The sequence below is a fragment of the Aotus nancymaae genome, unplaced genomic scaffold (genome assembly GCF_030222135.1).
Source record: "Aotus nancymaae isolate 86718 unplaced genomic scaffold, 86718_ANA_hifiasm-v0.15.2.pri h1tg000029l, whole genome shotgun sequence".
Classification (NCBI taxonomy): domain Eukaryota; kingdom Metazoa; phylum Chordata; class Mammalia; order Primates; family Aotidae; genus Aotus; species Aotus nancymaae.
Genome location: NW_026988442.1, coordinates 73,308,484 through 73,325,561, shown reverse-complemented (window position 1 = coordinate 73,325,561; position 17,078 = coordinate 73,308,484). Strand labels below are relative to the sequence as shown.

The 17,078-nt window shown below is 41.8% G+C and overlaps 1 protein-coding gene and 1 pseudogene across 1 annotated transcript in view; one reads left to right on the top strand and one right to left on the bottom strand.

Annotated features, from left to right (window-relative positions):
- LOC105723647 (small ribosomal subunit protein eS4, X isoform-like) overlaps positions 1-10,869 on the bottom strand; it is a 612,439-nt pseudogene extending 601,570 nt beyond the window's left edge.
- A 142-nt stretch (positions 10,870-11,011) lies between these two features.
- The window catches only part of SPOPL (speckle type BTB/POZ protein like), a 63,754-nt gene continuing 57,687 nt past the window's right edge, over positions 11,012-17,078 (top strand). The window contains exon 1 of the mRNA XM_012461809.2: positions 11,012-11,362. The gene's annotated coding sequence lies outside the window, so the exon portion shown is untranslated. The remainder of the gene's footprint in view (positions 11,363-17,078) is intronic.

Below are 17,078 nucleotides of genomic sequence, written 5' to 3'. Positions count from 1 at the left end.
TTTTATCTTTTGCACAACCCTTTCATAAGTTTCCTCTCATTTTATCCTCATAGCTCTGTCATGAAGTTTCTTTTTTCCTATTCTGCTATCAAAGGCACTATTGTGCAGGAAGAGGCTATGGGATTCAAACAAGCCACACTGATTCACACTCTGAATGAAAAACCCAGGACTCTTTTGCTATCCTATCCTACAAATGTGATATTCATGTTAAAGACAGTATATCAAAATAAATTTAAAAATAAACAAAAACAAATCATTGTGTACCTCTGTGGATGTGACCCCAGAAGATGGGTGTCATAAGCTCTAAGAACGGAGAAGGCAGGAGAGACATGGGTCGGGTATGAGACGTGAGGAGCAAGTATGGGGAGTAAGAGGCGGAGAAAACAATGTCATTAGTAAAGCCATCTGGAGAAGCACAGACAGATTCCTAAATTCAATGTGACTGCCTTCCTGTGAAAATCATTCCTTCTCCTGTAAACAGGGTAAGACGCTTATGAAAACACAAAATGGATAAATCTGCTGAATTCAACTAGAAAAACAGAAACCACACTTATTTCTTCAAAGAATGTGATACAAGGAATCTGTTGCACAGGTGATGGAAAAACTGAGAAGAATCCAGGGGAAATTCTTCCCTGCAGAAGCAAACACAGGAAATGATCACATTTTTAAGCGGCAGGAGGAGGTGGTATTGTCAGATCTCAGGGCTGTTGTCATGGTAGGTCTGTCCAGCAAGAGATGGAGCCTCTAGAGAGACAGCTGCTGCAGAAGATGGTGCCTAAGGCAGAAAGCGATGGGGAGATACACTGCTTTCTCCCACCCTCCAGTCACCTGGCAGTGCTTCCTGTTAGCCTAGCTCAGTAGGAAGCCAGCTGACACAGGGGTCTGAGAAACAGCCTGCAAAAGTCAGCTGAGATAAAGAGCAGAGAAGGGCAGGGGAGGAGTATCTTCCAAGACTAGCAGGCTAGTAATCACATGTCCAGAGGAAGAATGCCAGTGGAGGAACACAATGGATTGGTTCGAGGTATTAAGTAAATATTCCAGGACTTTAATCATGTTTTCTTTCAAAATAAGATGTTTTAAGTCTATCCTGGACCAAACAAATAACTAAAATAAAAATCAAATTAAGAAGAAAGAGAGAGTTTGACAAATGAAGCATGGTAATTTTTTGTATAAACATCCAGTCTTTTAGGGTTAAGTGATTACAATGGAGATAATTTTTTTTTAATGAGATAAAAAAGAAAACAACTCTAATAGGTAGGATTTTTGTCACAACTGTTTTGCACACAGTAGGCTCCACAGTCAAAATAGAGGTAAATTTTTGCTGAGCTTTTGACAACATGAAAATAAAGCCATTCATCACCTTTCCTCTCAAAATTGCAGACTGTAGCAGAATACCATTTCTAAAAGGCTACTCAAATTTCCTAAGGAAAAAAATGAGAAATGAGACTAAAGAGACAAAAATATATACTTGCAGACTCTCCCTCTTAACTGTATCACTGTGTACACAAAATATGTGTATACAAAATTCAATTTTAAGAAATATATTGAAATCGCAAAATCACTAGTATAGAGACCTCAGAAATCCTGGAACATAAAAGTCAAACTATTAATGGCTGTTTCAACTGAGTAATGGTTAACATTTAGAAGAGATGTAATCTGGGGTAATTGCTGAGAATATTTTGGCTTTCCTGTACAGGCTCTTAATCTGCATAAATGAATGATCAGAAAAGCTGCAGAGAAGTGTAGCAGGGATGCCATATGTAATTGAGTCATAAAAGGCTCCTTTAGAGAAGGAGACAAAGCACAGGGAGCTGTGAGCAGGCACCTTAAGTTGGAAAATTTGAAGTGTGATTTCTGGTAGCCATCCTGCTTGGGACACAAGTGGCCCTTGCTGGTCAGTCCCAGCAGGCAGGGCAAGACTGAAGCACCCAATATGCAGTCCCAAATCAAGCCCTTGAAGGGGCTGAGGCTCCAGAGAGCCAGATGAAGCCACAGCCTTAAGAGAATCCAGTCATCATTTCTACAGGGTCAAGCAAACAAATGCTATAGTCCAAAGGGGCAGTCGCCTGGGGGCAGGGTCCTCAGAGATGGAACAAGAGCTTGAAAGGGAATCTAGGGGCTGGTAAAATTCTTGCAATCCAGGCAGGCCAGCTGGCTTTGGGAATAAGAGGAGTGTTTGTCTGAGAGCTGCTGGCAGAAGGTAAGCAGTAGCCAAGACAGGGGATCAGGCAAAGAAGCCCATTAGGATACAGAAACTGAGCAAGATAGATATTTAAGTGATGATGGGGGTGAAAGGCCTGAACTGCGTCATAGAGTTATGTGTAGGTGTGTGCTTCCCTCCCAGAGGCATTTTTTTAATCCTTTAAGTCTCAAGTTCTCACTATAGGTGCAGTGCCCAGAGCTTATAAGCATTTCCCAGTCTTATCAAATTGTTTGAGAGCTGGACAAGAAAATGTCCTGGCTCTAAAATAAAAAGTAAACTGTAAAATGAAATTAATAAATATTTCAAGAGGAAAATTATATAAATTCATTTATTTTTTTCATAACAAAACACTGTGCTTTTCCTGTGGGATAGGGCTACATTTTCCAGTGTTTGATAGGATGTGGGATGAGGCCTCTAAAAGATAATCAAGGGTTTATGTAACCCTTGAACTGGCCCTTCTTCTGCTTGGCAGGGAAGATCCAGTGTGTTAAGACTTCAGCAAGGTTGGGCAGGCAAAGTGGAAGGCAAAAGCCCAAGTCACCATAGCCAGAAATGTGGGGGAGGGGAGGAGAAGAGATTGGAGGGAAGGGTGTCTGCGACAGTTGCAGAGGTTGGCTTGACTAAGTGCTGAGAGATGCAGGCACAGAGCCCCTGGAGATGGTGCAGACTGGTTTCTAATTTTGGAAGTGGTCATACCAGGGTTTTCAATTCAGCAGGCAGGCTAGCAGTGAAAGACTGAAATGTAGGAGAACCATCTGGAGGCCGGTGGCCATTCAGTGCTGTGTAGGGGGATAAATATAGAATTGACAAAAGCAAGACAGCAGGGCTTAGTTTCTAAAGTGTGGAGGCAACAGGGAAGTGAGGACAGAACAGGAGAATCTGGTTCTTCTGACGTACCAAAGCAGTGGAAAATCAGTGAGTCAAGGAACACTGAGGCCCAGAGGTTCCAAGCCTCCTGGGTTTACTTAGTATCTGATTGGCCACAAGGAAATTTCAGGATCACCACAGAAGGTCAACCAATGAGACTGGACTTCTAGATTGCTTGTCTGGGAGCAGAGCCTAATTCTATTCTACATGGATCCTCCTTGGGAGGAGGAGCACCTGAGTCTAAGTGAACCAGGGGGTGATCCAATCTAAGATTAATCTGGAGACAGGACCCCTTTGTGTGTCCAGAGAAATAAGCATGGAATTGTCATTTCTTGAGTCAGGTTCCAAGGTGAGTGGGGTGAAGTGGCTCCAATTTAGGAGAAGGACACAAAGACAGGAAAACACCCAGTGTGTACTGCAGGGGCAGATGTTTAAACAAACTCCTCTAGCCAGGTATGGCCCTGATAGGGAGGAGGGTGTGTCTCTCTGAGGAGACCACAGACCCTGACCCGGAGACATTGTGATGACTGAGCAGAGATAAAAGAGGAGGAGACTGAACAGTTGTACCTCTAGAGCCAATTACGGCTGGTGCAGAGGCTGGTGACCTCTGGCTGAAGAAAAGAGTGGAGAGCTTTAGACTTTCCCTGGGTCTGTATCCAGGGTCCAGGGCCAACCAAAACTTCTCTGGTTACCTGAGAGCAGAAAAGGACCAGGGCCAGGGCACCAGCAGGAGAGAGCTTAGCCAGCCTAGCTGAAGAGAGAGGTCATTAGGGACTAGATCATGGTAGCAGTGACCGTCTGGATTCTGGCAGAGTAAAAGAATTCCAGCAACAGTAAGTGACTTTGGATAAGAGCCCTCAGCTGATGCCTGGAGGGATGCTGTAGGGGCTTTGGATAATCTTGTAGAAGAGATCATTTTTATTGTTTTTCTTTTATTACACTATGAATAGAGGACCTGCAGTTAGGGTGGTCAAGACTTTTCCCAGATGATACATTCCCCAGCAGAAGCACTGCTATTTCTAATGCATGAGGCACTTAATGATACAGAATATATGGATTACTAGCATTTCAAGAGCCTCAATCACGTTTTAAACCTAGATAAAATGAATAGATGTAGCAGTATACCAACTATTCAAATTATTCTTCACATTTTTCTCAAGAAAAACAACAAAAATTATCTCTCCTATAGTAGACCTGACAGATGATCCAAAGAACCAAAGCAGTAAATATATGAATGTGTATTTAATTTGAAACAAAGAAGCATTCTGAAATATTTGACATAATGTGACTGGGGACATAAAGGTAAGGGTGTCAGCTGGGCACTGTGGCTCACGCCTATAATCTTAGCACTTTGGGAGGCCAAGTCAGAAAGATCACTTGAAGCCAGGAGTTCCACACCAGCCTAGGCAACATAGTGAAACCCTGTCTCTACAAAAAATAAAATGGAAAAAAAAAAAAAAAAAAAAAGAATAGCTAGACTTGATAATGCAAGTCCTAGCTACTCAGGAGGCTGAGATGGGAGGATCGCTTGGGCCCAGGAAATTAAGACTGCACTGAGCTGTGATTGCATCACTGCCCTCCAGCCTGGGTAATAAAGCAAGACACTATCTCAGAAAAAAAAAAATAATAAAGTAAGAGAAAGGAAGGATGTCAATGAAGGAATTAAAGGACTTAAAAATGGTCCTGTTCTCAGAACTCAGGGTAGGACCTGTTCTGAGTTTCCCGAGAATTCTCTGGGAATGATTTTTGAGTGACAAGTTCATAAAATGTACAGGTTCTTTTTTGTCAGAGGCATCACTAGACAAGGCTTACTGGTGTAATTGCTTAAGCTCTGAAGTATTCTGTATCCTTAAGAAGCCAGTATCATATGATATAAAAGTACTACAAAACTAGGAATTCACAAGCAAGGTGAAAAGCCAGAGGCAGAAAAGGAAATGGAGATGTGGGAAGAGAGAATGAAATTACATGTACAATAATTTATAAGTTATTAATATTAAACAAGGGTTTTGGTATTTCCTTACAGATAAAAGGCCTAATATTTATTACAGTGAAAAATAATTGGCAAATGAGCTGTCTTTTCTTTTCACAATGATTCCAGAAGCTAAATGTCATTTTAATTGTATAAGTGTTAACTTATGGAAGTTAGGACTGAGTTTGGTTTCCTTGAAGAAAATTTAGGAAAGGAGGGGATAATGATTAGAAAAATATGTGGGATGCCAGGCATGGTGGTACACATCTGTAGTCCCAGCTACTCAGGAGGCTGAGACAGGAAGATTGCTTAAGCCCAGGAGTCTGAAGCTGTAGTGAGCCATCATCATGCCTGTGAATAACCACTGTGCCCCAGCCTGAGCAACAAAGGGAGACCCTGTCTGTTAAAAAAATAAAAAAAGAAAGAAAAAGGAAAAATTTTAAAAGTGTGGAAACCAGCTTACTAGCAAAGAGCTTGATGGATTACATTAAAACATATAGGGGCATTAGCAAAATGTACAGAAGCAGCAAGCCCAAAAAGTTGTATCGCTGAGGATTCATAAAGTATTGCATGTTTGCTAACAAGCATATTCCTTGCTTTTTTTTTTATCTCTACGTGGAAGATAATAAAGGATTGTGAGTTTTGTATAGCTTAGTTTTTGACAACCAGAATTGGAAAATTATTGTATAAACCAGGTAGTGATACAGAAGGCAGTGGTGAGTCCATTGTGCCTACCCAGCCATGAAATGGGAGCATCTAAGGTGTTTAATTTAGAAGAATAAGACGCCACAGTCACTAAAATATCAAAGTGGGAAGCTTGATTGGTTCTTCAGGCAGAGCCTCATAGGGTTCACGGAGATCCAGAGGCTGAGGCTCATCTGTGTTTATTAAACTCAGAGAACGGCTGTTCTAATCTTCATCTTCACTAACTGCTGACATAATTACAGGAAGTAGAACTTCCAAGTTGACTATATACACTGAGGAGCATACATAGTTTCCTATAGAAAATCAATGATAAGTAGCAAAATAAATATGCAAAAGTTACATGCCATTTAAGGAGTTGGGTGATCCTAACAGTTAATGCCTTAAATGAAGCAAGCCCAATACTGGCCTAGCAGAGGCACACTATGCTCTACACTAATGATAAAGCTGCTACTTTTCTATTTTAAAAAATGTACTTATGGCAGCAATAAATAAAAGCCTATCATAATTCTCCAGTTTTCCAGTAGGTATGCAGTAATTAGGAAATCAAATTAAGAAGGTAGTTCTTTAGCAGATTGGTAATGTAGCATCAAGCTTTAATAAGCTTTTATCCAAGCTTACTGACCAGAAAACCATTTTTTACTTTGCTAAGCCATCGCAGTTTTGTTAGCATTACTTATAAGCCATATTCACCCTTACTATCACTTTATTAGTGGGTAAAGTCATTGAATACTACAAGCAAGAAAGGCATGGTGTGTCCTAACACTTAGGGTAAAGAGATTAAGCCCAGGGAAAAGACTCTATGAGAATACCCTGAGGAGATCCAAGATGGCTGATGATTAGCAGCTCGGGCATGTACCTCCCAGTGAAAGCGCAAAGAACGAGAGGACGCCACACTTTCAGACGAATATTAGTTGCTCACGGACCAGGAGATTCCCAGTGGAAGAGCTCCACGGGTCGCCAGGGCGACTCTTGTGGCCGGCGTGGTGGTTTTGCTGGTGCCTTAGCACGCCAGTTCTTGGTGCAGAGTCCGGAGATTCCCGGGCAGAAAAGCACCATCAATCTTAACACCGCTGTTTTGGCCGGCTCAGTGGATTGCTCAGATTTCGGCGCAGGGAATCAACAAGTTGGACGTCAGAGACCCAGTTAGAAAGTCGGTAATTATAAAGACGACAGACAGACAAATATATAATGAAGGGAAGAAACAAGCGTAAAAAGGTAGAGAATACTCAAAATCAGAATGCCTCTCCCTCTACAGGGGATTGCAATTCCTCATCAGTAACGGAACAAGGCTTAATAGATTACACGTGTGTTCCAATAACAGAAGCAGGTTTCAAAACGTGGGTGATAAGAAACTTCTGTGAATTAAAAGAACTTGTTCTAACCCAATGCAAAGAAACTAAGAACCTTGAAAAAAGGTTTGACGAAATGTTAACGAGAATGGACAATTTAGAGAAGAATATAAGTGAATTGATGGAGCTGAAAAACACAACACGAGAACTTCGCGAAGCATGCACAAGTTTAAACAGTCGAATTGATCAAGCAGAAGGAAGGATATCAGAAGTCGAGGACCAGCTCAGTGAAATGAAACGAGAAGACAAGAATGCAGAAAAAAGGATGAAAAGGAAAGAGCAAAGTCTCCAGGAAATATGGGACTATGTGAAAAGACCTAATTTACGTTTGATAGGTGTACCTGAATGTGATGAAGAGAATGAATCCAAGTTGGAAAATACTCTTCAGGATATCATTCAGGAATATTTTCCCAACCTGGCAAGGCAGGGTAATATTCAACTCCAGGTAATACAGAGAACACCACAAAGATATTCTTCAAGAAGACCAACCCCAAGGCACATAATCGCCAGATTTATTAGGGTTGAAATGAAGGAGAAAATACTAAGGGCAGCCAGAGAGAAAGGTCAGGTTACCCATAAAGGGAAACCTATCAGACTTACAGCAGATCTCTCAGCAGAAACCCTACAAGCCAGAAAAGAGTGGGGACCAATATTTAACATCCTTAAAGAAAAGAACTTTCAACCCAGAATTTCCTATCCAGCCAAACTAAGCTTTATGAGTGAAGGAAAAATTAAATCTTTTGCGAACAAACAAGTACTTAGAGAGTCACCACCACCAGGCCTGCTTTACAAGAGCTTCTGAAAGAAGCACTATACATAAAAAGGAACAACCAATACCAGTCTTTCCAAAAATATATCAAAAAGCAAAGAACTTTAACACAATAAAAAATTTACATCAACTAATGGGCAAAACAGCCAGCTAGCATGAAACGCCGGTATTAAACTTATATATATTTTAATTGGATAAAAAGCCAAAACCCATCGGTATGCTGCATCCGGGCCCATTTTACATGCAACAATACACAAAGACTCAGAGAGAAGGAGGAAGATTTACCAATCAAACAGAGAGTAAAAATAAACCAATAAACAAAAAGCAGGAGATGCAATTCTCGCCTCTGATAAAGTAGACTTTAAAGCAACAAAGATCAAAAGAGGCGAGGAATGACATTACATAATGGCAAAAGGATCAATGCAACAAAAAGAGCTAACGATTCCATAGATCAACGAGATAGAAAATTAACAAGGATATTCAGAACTTGAACTCAGACCCGGAACAAGTAAACTTAATAAACATTTATAGATCTCTCCACTTCAAATACACAAAACATACATTACCACCTCACACCTATTCCAAAGGTGACTATATAATTGGAAGTAAGTCACTCCTCAGTAATCGCATAGCATTTCATAGGTTTAAATTAAATATTGGTTGGCTGTTTGTTTGTTATCTTCTTCCCTTATTCCTTCCTGACTACATCATTAAGTATAATTATCAGTATAAAAGAGGTTTTCAATACCCATTACTAAATTGCATTCTAGCCTGGGCAAGAAATCAATACTCCCATTCTCTCTCCCTCTTTCTTTTCCTTCTCCCTCCTCCCCATTCTGTCTCTCTCTTTCTCTTCCTTTTTCCTCCTCCCTATTTTCCTCTCAAAAAAAAAAAGAATACCCTGAGGAGCAATTTGACATCCTTGTGTGGAAGTTTATTGAATCAGTTCCCAATTTCAACCCAGTCAACTATGAAGGGTTAGTATCACTCTTAACTTCCAATTGGAAATGTACTTGATGCACTTATTTTTTAATTCTTTGAGAATATTGCATTTATTAGGTATCTTACAATTTTTAATTAGTGGAAGACAGGAGGTGACATACTACCAAGCAGTTGAAAGAGCTAAAAGGCTTAGTCAAAAATAACATGTAATTTTTCTTATATGTCACATACCATAAAGTTAACATGGGTGCACAGTGAGATTAGCAAATGGTTTTAACTGTTCTTTGCTTGTCTTTGAAGATGGTGAAATGTTTGCACTAATACTTCCTCTCTCCACCAACTCTTCCCCCACTCCCTATGCTAACTTTCAGTTCTGTTTTTTAACTTTTGGAGATCCTTGATCTGCATAAACATTCTACCAACTCAGCACAAGACAACTTTGAATTTAATGGTTACGCTGCTAATTTTATCTTTATCTGAAAACTTTTGGCACAGATTGTATCCCAAGCACATTTTGTCTTAAGTCAGTAAGATTGCTAATGTAAGGCCAGGTGCAGTGGCTCACACCTGTAATCCCAGCACTTTGGGAGGCAGAGGTGGGTGGATCACTTGAGGCCAGGAGTTTGAGACCAGCTTGGGCAACATGGTGAGACTCCATCTCTACTAAAAATGCAAAAATTAGCTGGGCTCACACGTGTGGTCCCAGCTACTCGGTGGCTGAAGCGCAGAACTGCTTGAATCTGGGAGGTGGAGGTTAAAGTAAGCCAAGATCATGCCACTGCACTCCAGCCTGGGCTACTGAGCGAGACCGTCTCAAACAAATAAAAAGAAAAAAGAAATAAAAAAGATTGCTAATGTAGTACTAATTTGAAATGAGGGGGCTCTGCCTGTCCAGTATTCATAATCCCAGTAATCATTGGATGAATTACTTGCCCTTTCCAGTTCTTCTTAAGATAGGAATAATCTCTACCTTGAAATTTTAGAGAGGTTGTTGGGAGAATAAAGAGAGATGATACAAGTCTATGCTTAGAATACTCAGCACATAGCAAAACAATAAATATTTTTCCTCCCCGCTCTCTCTTTTCTTGGGAAGCCAGGTAAGTAATGAGTTGATTTATGGCTGGGTGCGGTGATTCACGCTTGTAAATCCCAGCACTTTGGGAGACCAAGGTGGGAGGATCCCTTGAGCTCAGGAGTTCAAGATCTGCTTGGGCAATATTGCAGGACCTCGTCTCTACAAAAGATTAAGATTACCCGGGCGTGGAGCATACCTGTAGTCCCAGCTACTTGGAAGGCTGAGTGGGAAGATCACTTGAGCCCAGGAGGTCGAGAGACTGAGGCTGCAGTGAACTGTGATGGCACCACTGCACTCCAGCCTGGATGACAGAGAGAGCCCTGTCTCAAAAAAAAAAAAAAAAAAATGCTGTCATATGCACAGTTAAAGTAAAAAGAGTTGGGATCCTTAAATGACATTTGCGCCTTCTCCGTCAAAGCCTGAACTGTTGGTCCCCCAAACTTCTTTAAAGAAGTTTACTCCTGGTAGCTCGATTAAGTATCTTTGTCCCATGGTTGTGAGGAATAAAGAGCTCAGCTGTCACCCCTTTTTAGGCTAAATGTCTTTAGAGAAGGTAGTCCCCTCCTCTCTTCACACATTTGTGCAGTTCCAGGAGACCACCTGCTCTCCTGGAAGTGCACTCACTTCCCAGGCTTCCCTGGCCGCCCTTCGGGGCTCTCAGGGCCTGAGACTTCCAGCTGAGCCTCATCCCCTCAACCAGAAAACGGCTCCAGGGGGCACTTTATCTACCTGGAAAGTTCTCGATTTCCAGTTGGAGCCTGTATACTGCTGGTTGTGTCTCAGCAGTTTTTACAATCTGGGCTCACAACCAGAGGTTAACAAAAGTTCTACCCTGGCTTCCGAGACTGCTACAGCCCCAAGAAAATCCTGTGCGCACAAACGGCCGTCGCCTTTGGCACCTTCCGCGGATTAGACCAGTTAGGAGGTCCCAGAGGGCTTTTAAGCAGGACAAGTTTTATGCTTCGCCCAAGCATAAAAGGGTCAGGCCAAGCAAGGCGACTCCGTGCCCCTAGCCAGAGTCCAGTGCCAGGCGGCAGCGGCTTCCCAAGCGAGGCGGCAGATCCGGGCCCGCCCGGAAGTGCCCGGCGCTGGAGGAGGGAGCAAGGGCCCGCGAGTCGCCGCCGCCGCGCGCACGCGCCCTCGCGGGCTGGGGACGGGACTGGAGTCGTAACTCGGAAGCCTGAGCCCAGACTGGCCCGCGGCGGGGAGGGTGGGGGCTGCGCGGGGGCGGGAGCGGCGGAGGTGGCCGCCCCTGGCGGCGGGTTTGTTTATCCCGGGGAAGAAGTTTGGAAGCGGGAGATAGGGAAGGAGGGCGGGCCGGGGAGGAGGGATGCGGTTCGGCGGAGGCGGCCGCCACAGGGACTTGCCGCCATCACCCCTGCCGCCGCCACCGCAGCCTCGGGCTCCCAGGGTCAACTCGGCCGCCGCCTCAGCGGGAGAGGAGCCTCCGCCGGGACTGCCCGCTGCTGCCCCGCACGTCCAGGTAGGCTCCCCTCCCCCTCCCCCGGTCCTCGCTGCAGCCTCGGGCGCTCGCTCCCCTCCCCAGGCTCGCCGGAGCCCGGCGGCCTCCTGCTCGCGCCTCACTGCGCCCTCTTCCCTCTAGGTACCGGACCCCCGCTCGGGCGGCGCGTTCCGGCCTGCTTTGGGGGCTACCTCTGCGACCCCGGACCGCCCTTTCCTCTCGCGGCGGCGCCACTTCCCCTGGGGATGCCCCCAATCCCCCTTGATTTCCCAGCCTCCACCTTCCAGGATCCCCTGTAGTTTTACCACCGGGCCTCGCCCCTTCTTTTCCTCTGGCCTCCCTCCTCCCCTGTACCTGTATGCGTCCATGCCTGCCCCTTTTCACCTGAGTGCTGCCCAAAGCCAGAAGCTGCCTCTTCCACCACGCAGCGTCCGAGTTCATACCTCCTCCTCATCCCAAATACAGACACCTGAAACTCTCATGCCTGTTAGCACATTCTAGGCAGAGTTCTCAGTTCTGCAGACCGCTCAGTACCTCCACTCAGGTGGTCATGTCCTTAACCTCCCCACCTGCAAGCACACACTTGCTTTCTCATACATTTTTGCTCACTTATACCAGAGTACAGCAAGCTAACCGCGCGGTTCAGAGTCCAAGTCTTGAAAAGCCCACTTTTATTCCTGCTGCTGTCCTTTTTCCTAATTCTTCTTGAGTCGATGTATTTGTATACTGATTCAACATAAAAGAAAAGGGATGGTAGCGTTTTCTCTCTCAAAGCAGTCACAGAACCCAGTAGAAATAAGATTCACCATCTGCTTATCCTGACTTTCGCTTCTCTTTCCTGACTGAACTCTGTCATTCAGTGAATCTTTCCAAACTTCTGATACTTTGTCTGTATTTGAATAATCTTGGGCCTAGTTTGACCCATTGTAGTACTGACTTTCCCACTTGAATCCACTGTTTCTTGTACTGGAAACTGACGTGGTAAAATGTTCATACCTTGGAAAATTACATTTCTCCTGCCACAGTGGGATTGGTGGAATATTTCAAATTACCATTTCTTCATTCTTGTGAGAAATGTTGCCTTGTGGTTAAGAACTCTTCTCTAGAGCTCAGGCTAGTGTAGTTGCCAGGGTGTAAACCCTTGCTCTGCCATCTACCAGCATTGGCTTTGGGCAAGTTATTTGATATCTCTGGGCCTCAGTAGTCTCACTACTATAAAATGGTGTTATAATATTACCTCATAGGCTGGTGCTGGTGATTGCACAAGTAAATACAAGTAAAGCACTTATAACAGTGCCTGGCACAGGGCAAATATCTGATAAATGTTCTCTTTATCATCAGTTCTTGATTTGACTTGATCTGGCTTGTGAGTAGGTTAATTCAAAGAGAGGAAGGTGGGAATGGAAAGCTGCCCTCATATTCTTTGGTATTTAACATCCTTTTTGATGTAAATAGCATTTATAATTTGTTGTATAAATTAATTCCTTCTGATTTGAAAACTACAGGGTTTTAGCCCACTATTTTCAAGTCAGCTAACTACCAAGATACAGATAGGTCAGTCCTTCTTTCAGATGTCTATTTGGAACTTCTACAATTTATCTTTGTTTTGAGAATAAACAAAGTGAAAGTACTGTGTATAACAGATTCATCATAATGGAAAATGAGGTTTTACAGATAAAAATTGTAGTACTGTAAGTTAAATACTCAAAACTGGTGGTTTTCTTCATACTCATCTGACCTTTATCTTGAATCACTACTCAAGATAGAGCTTTGACTTGACTTCATTCAGAAGATTGGTGACCATTTTCTCTTAATATGTTATGTTCATTCATATTCACATGTCTTCTTTGCTTGTTTACTGAATTTTACTCACTTTTAAAATGCTGACAGTTTTTGCTATATTTGCTTACCTCTTGTGCACGATTGCTTACTTAATACATTTTTAAAGGACTCACATTAATTTAGCCCGAACAGATATTACTTTAGTGTTGTTTTAAATAGTAAAAATTTGAAATCACTATTTGCTGTCCTAATTACATGTAAAAATATGTACATATGTAACTAACAAAATAAAAATGTTTCTCCTTTTATAGTCTAAAATAATTCTTGTGCCACCATGGCACATGTTTCGTACTTTGGGTGACACTGCTTTTGGTAATGCTGTTCCCTGACCTAGAATAACCTTTACTCTTTCTCCTGCATATCCAGATTCTACCTATATTCCACCTCTCACTGCTTCCACATAGTTCCTTCCAAAATTCAGTTCCTTGGTTTTCCTAATGTCTATATCTGCATTTTTGGCCTTGAATTTGTATAAGCACTGCAAGTTGAAGAAAAATAACTTCCCTAGAATCAGTTTTAAAGTTTATAGAAACTTTGAAAGGTTGGGATAAAATTGACATTTAGCATCTACTCTATGCCAGCACTGTATCTTTGGTTTTGTAAATAGTCTTTCCAAAAATATTTAATGAGCGTCTGCCATGTGCCAAGCACTGGGGATACATGAGAGTGGCCCTTCTCAATCATGTTTCTAGTGAAAATCAAACCCTAATGCTCTGAGGCATCTAAAGTATGTAATGAAGTACCTCATCTCCTGTGCACCTAGAATGGTGCTAGCTATGTATCATTCTTGAGAGAACTGAGGAAGTAGTTACTCCAGTCAGTTTTTGTAGGACTTAATTTCTGCAGAGCCCTACCTGTACAGAGAAGAGTAATATGCAGTCTCTGCTTTTTTGTAATTTATATTCTAATGTGGCACTGACAGGCAGTTTATATATATTAACTTACTTAAACCCCATAGTAATTCTTTAAGAAGGCTTTTTTATCCCCATTTTACAAATGGGGAACTTAAGAAAGAGATTACTTCTGCAAAATCAGACAGTTGAGAAAGTATTGCAGCCAGGCAATATAGTTCTAATCTATTACTCTTTCGCCTCTCACACCTTTCATTTCCTTGTTGATTTACTTTAGAAAAGACTCACTTCCTTGTTGATTAGAGAAGTTTCTCTGCCTTTCTGAATATCTTATTTATTTATTTTTATAAATTTAAGCTTGATAGCAGGGTTTGCTTCTCTTTATGTTGTTTAGTAGAGAAAGTAAAGGTGATTAAACTCTTGTATAGAACCTGGTCAGAAGTCTATGTCAAGCCTTATATATGACTAGATATTGAAGCTATTTACATTTGGTGGTTATGCTCACTGTTTTGTTTCCTTACATGGATTTGTTTGCCTAACAAAAGTTTATTAGCAACTCATCTGTGCCAGGCACTGTCTCTGGTGACACGTGGTAATGGAGAGAGATTACTTTTACTCATGGAGGCATAAGTCTGTTTGGGGAATAAAGAAACTAAAGAAAAAAATGATAGGCTGGGCGCCGTGGCTCATGCCTGTAACCCCAGCACTTTGGGAGGCCGAGGTGGGCTTATCACTTAAGATCAGGAGTTTGAGACCAGCCTGGCCAACATGGTGAAACCCCTCTCTACTAAAAAAAAAAAAAAAAAAATACAACAGTTAACTGGGTGTGATGGCACACGCCTGTATTCTCAGTTACTTGGGAGGCTGAGGCAGGAGAATCACTTGAACACCGGAGACAGAGGTTGCAGTGATCTGAGATCCAGCCTGAGCAACAGAGTGACACTCCATCTAAAAAAAAGAAAAAAGAAAAAATTATAAAAAATAGTTACTATAACTGCTACAAAGGAAAATCATTGTAAAGAATGAAGGCACACCACTCCATCAGGGAATACTTCTCTGAAGTATTGTAGGCAGAAACCTAAAGGATGAACTGCAGTAACCCAAGTGATGTTGGCAGTTTCAGCTTTCTAGAACTGAAAGGTCTAGTAAGAACTGGACCTTAGCACATGAGGTTGGTTGATGGAGAATAGACTGGAGCAGATCACAATGGCTAAATCCATGCTAAGCATTTTGTACTTAATCCTAAGAGCAATAGGAAGCCACCAGAGAATGTTAAACTGCTGAATAAGTTATCCAAATTTTTGCTTAAAAAAAAATCACTTGGCTGCTCTGTAGAGGACAGGTTGGAAAGAGGCAAATGTAAATACAGGGAGACTAGTTAAGTCATTGCTTCTCAAACTTAGCTGTGTTGACAGTCCAATTTTGTTTTAATTTTCAGTTCATACTGGTATTTAGTAACACACAATAAAATGTATGTTGTGGCAGTGTCAAATTGTTGTAAAAGTTCCTAAAATTGCTGTAAAAGTTCCAAAAGAACTGCTTTCTCTCAGTTTCTATATTTATTTTATTTCAGACCAATAACCAAAGTTTGTGGACCAATGCTGGTGCACACAGATCATACTTTGAATAGCATTGAGATTAGCTGTTAGAATAGTGTAGTCAAGAGTTGCTGGAACCTTGGTTCAGGATGGCAGTGATAGAGAGAAACTAGCCCAGTTTGACAAATATTCGGGAGGTAAAATTGATAGGATTTAGAGGTGAATGAGATTTGGAGGTTCTAGGGAGAGCAAAAGGCTGACTTTCAGGGCCAGTAGTTCTTGTGCCTAAGGTGGGAGTACTGGAGGAAGAGCAGTTTTTTATTTTGTAGTTTCAGGAACGAGGAGATCTTGATCATTTTTCAGTTTGAGACTTATTAAACTTGAGACTGAGACATACAAGTAGAGGTGTCTAGTAGCAACTGGATAGGTCTGGAGCTCAGCAAAGGGGTTTGGACTGGAAATAAGTTTGGGAATAGCATAGAGTTTATAATTGATGTCTTGGAGTGCAGGATAAGATTGCTTAAGGAGAGATTATAGAGAAGATAAAGGGGCTTACGAGTAAGCCCTGTGAACCTTTCGCATTCGAACTTTGGTAGAAAGAAATGGAAGAAAAGAGGCTGAGAAGGAAGAAGTTAGAGGTTGGAGGAAAATTTTGTTGGTATTACTGAAGCCAAGGCAATAGACTGAAGAAGGGAGTGGCCAGTTGAGTATTTTGAATGCAACTGGGAAATCAATCAAGTGGCAAGCTAAAGAGCATACACTGAATTCAGCAACATGAAGAAAATTTTATATTTCTGGTAGTAAATCCACCCATAAACTGTTTGATGGTGAATTTTGTATTAATCTGCCAAAGCTACAATCCTAAATTAAAGTAAAATTATTAAGTCTGTAACATGAGCCATATCTGTCCTCCTGAGTTCAGACATGTTTTATCATCCGGCTGTTCTATAAGTATCTACAACTTGTCACAGCTTATTAATTCATAGTATATATTTTTAAATACTATTTATCGGACACTGAATACTAGATTTCTAGGTATGGGATTAGAATTCAGAGACTAGAGCCATGGATGATTAAACAATATTGTTTTTCTAATGTGATTAGTGCTATCATAGCAGTTTATTCAGGTTGCCTTGGAAGCACAGAGTAGGGGCATCAGGAAGCTTTCTAGGGAAGATGACCCTTGAGCAGAGTGTTTCTGAAAGTCAAGTTACATAGGTAGAGAGGGTGAGTTAAACATGGGTGGTAGAGGAGTTTAAAGAAATGATAGTTTAAGTAATTTGAAAGCCTGCAAATGGGGAAATTGGGGCTAGAATACATGGATAGTAGGTTGGAGAGGTTGGCAATGCCATTTAAGCGTTTCTCACTTGAACTTGTATCTTTTTGGGATTTATTTTTTTGGTTAATATTACCACCCATACTGTCACTAAATGTGGAGGTATCTTTTTAGTATCTTTAAAAAGTAAATATTTCTGTGTTTTAGTATTTATTACCTAAGGTAGTGTT